The following is a 5,826-nucleotide window of genomic DNA, read 5'->3' as shown; positions in this document are numbered from 1 at the left end:
CAAAGGTCAAGGTCATGTCCCATATAGCGAATTATGTGTTTTTGACCTTATTTAAAGGATTTTCAGTGTGTTTTAAAGCTTTTCAATACATTCTAAGTCTATTGTAACATGTATTTTACATTACTAAAGGAAAGACCTCTCAATTGTTCAAGAACAATTGACATTTTAATTATTAAGGTCTTTCCTTTTACAAAAGGGAAAGACCTTACTGTATTTCTTTTGTTTATTATTATTATTATTATTATTATTCTTCTGTTAAACTTTGACAAATTTAGCCGCGTTAACCGTAAGACGTGTCGCTTTCATATTCACACTTTGTATAGGTGTCATGAATACCTTTCTGGAACTCACCCTGTGAGTCGAAATATTTTGTCGGTTCGGAGTAATCCCTCCGAAACCCAAAAACACTGGACACTTTTAATTTGCAAAACACTCATTTGCAAATCCGCCGCCGCCTCAAACAAGAGCTACAATATCATGTATATAACCAAAATGTGCAGAATTACATGGGATTCAATAATTTCATTGGTTTTCTACAGTTACTTTCATATTTATTTTGCAATTTGAATTATAAAAACATGGGATTTTCAATATCCCATGGGACAGGGCAAAATCCCATGGGATTTACCATTATCCCATGGGATTTTGGTTAAATCCCATGGGATTTTTTTTTGTCCCATGGGATTATTGTAGTCCCATGGGATATTTGTTGTCCCATGGGACAAAAAAAATCCCATGGGATTTTTAATATCCCATGGGACAAATTAAAATCCTATGGGATTCTAATTGTAAATATATAGATATAAATAAACAGTAATGTGTATGTTACAATGTTTTCTATTTGGTAGTAAATTATTATAAGATGAATCTTTTTAATTGAATATCTTTTTTTCTTTGGAAATGTTAATTTAGCATATTGTTCTTTAACTGTTCAAAACTAAACTTTTAAACAACAAAGCAGATAATGTAAGTATCAATATATGTTTATTCATGAATTATAGAATACTTTCTTGAAACACAATTATTTGCCATTTGAAATCAATAAAAACTCTATTGTTAGGCTTAACATACTAGTAGCTATTTAAGTAAATCTATTTTTTTCACAATATCCCTCAACACAAAACATTAATAGTTTCTTATCATCCAGCATTGTTTGATGGTATAGTCCACTTTTTGGACATTCAGCACAGAACTTTGACATTATTGTGGTTTCAATATTTTTTTGAATTTAAAAGAACTTCAAATCATTGACTGAGTGATGAAAATAATAACTGATCCAACTTTTGTCTTTGAATTTATTCTGGTCTTGTTTCTATGTTTTCTCCATTTATTCTAGGTGGTGAATTTCAATCCTTCTGAAAAAGAACCAATAAAATCTAAAGTAATGGATTATACAAAATTGTTTTCATACATGTAGCAATAATATGATTTTCAATAAAAATAGCTATGCGATATGGATTTTACTGATTGTTAAAGGTTGTCCAGTGTCATCAGTTGCTAACGGCCTACATCCTTTGGTCTCTGATGGAGGGTTGTCAAATTAGCAATATACCACATCTTCCTATTCTAATACCATGTAACAATCAATTAATTTATTCTTCTTTATAACATTTGGGTATTTTCCCAAGTTATATACATAATATATATATATACTGTAAATTCGGAATTAATGCGAGTTTTTTTTTATTGCGAAAAATGCAACGGAGTTGTAAACGCAATAATTTAAACTCGCATTATGAAATATTTTATATGGATTAAACAGGATTTTTCTCAAAATCGTAAAATTTAAAATCGCATTTAAGTCTAAAATGACAGAATCGCAATAATAAATGCACACAATAATTTATGAATTTACAGTATAAACAGTCAGGGGACTTACTCAAATAAGTGATTTTTAAATCACTTATTTGAGTAGTAAATTTGAGGTTTTGTCACAAATTGGGATTTTGTAGTTTTTTCAAAATTTTAAACACATATGTTTAAATAATATCTTTTAATTAGTAAAATTAAAAAAAAATGAACTTTTTGCTTCTTTTAAGTAGCAAGGTTTATGCCTTTGATGCTATCATTTAGCTGAAAATTCTATTTTAATTGAAAAAATGCTATAATAATGGCTTAACATAATGTACTGATACTTTCTTAAAAGATTTTTCCCAGCAGTGGGAGTATTTTTCCTGTGAAGTTCAAGGTTTCATCTTTCAGATTATGTAATAAAATTCTACTGTTCGCGATAAAAATTTCACTGTTCGGGGGTGTTGAAATTAGTGGTGGTTATTAAAAGAATGATACTTAAAGAAGTGATTTTTGGGAAGGAAATTGAGGTCTGATACTTAAACAAGTGATTTTTATGTCATTATCCTAGATTCAGTACAAGGTCATCACCTGAAATGACCTGGTCATCCTAGACAACACAGATGTTGGTTCTGATAAGTTTAGAAACATAATTACTCCCTGGATCATTAGTATTCTATATTTAAAGCTACAATAAAATTTAATCACTTCTTCTAGTGATTAATTTGTACTACTTAAATAGGTGATTATTAAAGAAAGACAACTCTAACTTCCAACCTTTATGGAAACAATGTTACTTGAATCAGTGATTTAGAAAATCACTTATTTAAGTAAGTCCCCTGACTGATAAAGATCAATGTTAAAACTTTAGACAACTATAATAACATTCCAAAATTCACAAGAATTTGCAATATATTACATGTATTATACAAAATGTAGACAACAGAAACAATATTTCTTTAAGCTTTTGAAGTTCAGACAGATTTCAATTTGTGTTTTATTTCAATGAAAAAATACCTTGAACATATTGGAAATTATAACATTGATACAAAAAAAATATGTATGTTTTATCCTTATTTTTTGTGTTGTTGGCTTGCTGTCTCATTTTAATATACATTTAAACATACATCAATAATCTTCTTCTTTATTAAAAGTAAAAATGGGATATTTTTGATTTTGATATCCCAAAACATTATAGTTCTATCAAACACCAATGTGTTTGATATTAATTTTAAGACATGTATAAATGTTCCAGACCATATCAGTATTCGGATGTTACTTTTACGGTCCAGAACTTACAGTCCCACCATATGTGTACAGTCAGACCATTTAAGTATATTTGTACTGTCTGGTACCAGCTCGACCAAACCTGTGTTTTTATTTTAACTGCAATTAAACTTTTTGTATTACTCTATTAAAGATTTCAGTTATGTTGATCTGTACTGTACATTTGTTTGTAATAAACTTGACCAACTTCTTAAAATTGGGCAAGCGTACAGTCCAAATACTTGTTTGTTCTGGAACATAAACATGATTAACAAGCATTTGGCAGGATGTCATGCTAAAATCCCATTAATATTAGTACTAAATTTTGAGTATATACATGTAAATCCACAAGTTACTTACTGAAATTCATGGTGAACACTCACCAAAAACTTACAATTTAGAGGAAAGACTGGAAAGATGAATGCACTAACACTATCAAAACAGAGCATAAAACTTACCGAAAAACAAGATGTTTTACATTTATCCAGGAGCAGGATAATTGAAAAGTTGTTTTTTTCTTTCTCTGCTGTCCATCATATAACCTTTCATTTCATTCATGCAAAATATGAAAATCTGCAAAGGTAAGACCTAGAACCTCAACTTATCCACATTTTGAATTTTGAACTGCATACTTGTCCTTTTCATCTTGCTGACAACCTAAACATAAAAAAATGATAAAAACATAATTCTAGATTGACTTTGTGTTTTTATTTTTGTTGGTACATGTACAAACAATTTTCCCAACTTTAAAACGAAAACATCATCACCAAAGAGGAGGTCATACTAACCTCCGAAATATTTAAACAAACCGAAATTATTACTTGATTAAGATCTTGTCGTAAATTAATGGCATAGATACTCTTATTTTTGAAAACTTGATGTCTATTGCATACTTATATTCCTTTGTACGAGAGTATGCATATTAAGATGGACTCCATGGACTTTAATGTTAGCATGATTAATTTTACAGTCACTGACAGTTTTTCAGCTCTATGTGTACATTTTGAGAGAATCTTGCAATACTGTATATTCTGATATTCAGAACTTATTGTGAGGTTTTTATTAATACAACTGAAAGCTGTATCTCGTTTTCATTTCTGATACATATTTATGAGCTGAAGACCAGTGCCGAATTTTTCTCACTGCATTGAAGACCCATAGGTGACCTTCGGTCGTTGTCTGCTCTTTGATTGGGTTGTTGTCTCTTTGTCAAATTCCCAGTTTCCACTTCCCATTTTATATCATGTATGCTGATTTTTCTTAAATTACAATATTCAATCATGCAATTTTGTCCATTATTGAAAATACGATAAGCAAAAATAAATGCACAAAAAATTTAACATTGTTATATATGTAAAAGACTTTTTTTTAAATTCAAAACAGTTGCCTACACTGTTAATTTCCTTGTTTGATTTCATATTTTTAAAGCCTTTATAGCTAGCTAGATGGTATGCCGGGGCGGATCCAGTCATTTTAAAAAGGGGGGTTCCCAACCCAAGACAAAGGGGATGATCCTATATTCATTTGATTTGTTTTATTGTCTCATACAAGAATATATATGGTTTGACGGTGGGGATCAGGGATCCTGAAATTTTTTCACCTAACCACTGGATGACAGGGGATCTCAACCATTTAAAAGTTTCTCAAACATGTGGGGGTGGGGGTGAACCCCATGGACTCTCCCTATATTTCCTTTGATTTGTTTTATTGTTCTATACAAGAATATATAAATATGGTTTAGGGGTGGGGATCTTGACCGTTTACAAGTTTTCAAACTAGAGGGGGTGGGACTTCACTTTTATTTTATTTCATTATTAATTTTATTGTCCCCGACAAGAATATATATGGTTTAGGGGTGGGGATCTGGATCGTTCACAAGATAATAGCACATTCTCAAATTGAACAGAGTGGTGAAACCCCCAAAGCCCTCCTTTTAATTTCATTTGATTTGTTTTATCGTCCCATTCAAGAATATATATGGTTTAGGGATGGGGATCTGGACCGTTTACAAGATAATAGCATATTCTCAAATTGAAAGGGGTGGGGATTACCTCCCATGGACTCACCCTCCCTTCTTTCTTCCCCCCCGAAATACCTTTTAATAAGCCCCAATGCACAGATAGTTCACAGTATTTTCCCTTGATTTACACTAAAGAATATACACTATACAGGTGTAATTTTTTTTTTAAAAGATAATACAACTGAAGACCACCCTGACCACAGTGGTGGATCCAGAATTTTTCATAAGTGGGGTCCACCGACTGCCTAAGAGGGGCCTGCTCCTGCCATGACTCAGTGATTCCATATATAATCAACCAATTCTTTTCCCAAACTGGGGGCCCTGAACTCCTGATCCCCCCTTTTTTTCCTCATTTCAATCACCCTGATATAAATTTAGTTTTATCACTTACAATAGGAATGGTTTGAATTCCCCAATAATTCTTATATACCATTAATATCAACATATTTCATTTTTGATAAATGAAAGGCAAAAGTTTTCTATGGGTAGAAATGGATAGTGGGAAGCTTTCAGATTCACACCGGTGGCTGTGTTCAAAGTGCTGGGTTTTTATTACCCTCGTTGTTTGCGGACTAACTATTTAGGCCAGTGGTGGATAATAGTGTGCGTGCATTAATCTTCTATACCTTCTTAATCAATATATTCAAATACTGACGGCAAGTGTGTGTTGTAATGATGTATCAATGTCTTTTTGAAAATCACCGTGCTATTTACATGTGGGATCGAGAATACAGGGGAAGGAAACTTGT

The 5,826-nt window shown here is 31.6% G+C and overlaps 1 long non-coding RNA gene across 1 annotated transcript; it reads right to left on the bottom strand.

Moving 5' to 3' along the window:
• Positions 1 to 741: 741 nt before the first annotated feature.
• On the bottom strand, positions 742 to 5,826 carry LOC139495490 (uncharacterized). Its single transcript, XR_011657362.1, has 3 exons — positions 5,704 to 5,826; positions 3,516 to 3,714; positions 742 to 1,355 (listed from the first exon to the last, which is right to left on the bottom strand). It is a non-coding gene; the product is annotated as an uncharacterized lncRNA (long non-coding RNA).

Source organism: Mytilus edulis, chromosome 11, assembly GCF_963676685.1.
Source record: "Mytilus edulis chromosome 11, xbMytEdul2.2, whole genome shotgun sequence".
NCBI lineage: Eukaryota > Metazoa > Mollusca > Bivalvia > Mytilida > Mytilidae > Mytilus > Mytilus edulis.
This window is presented reverse-complemented; position numbering and strand designations above follow the sequence as displayed.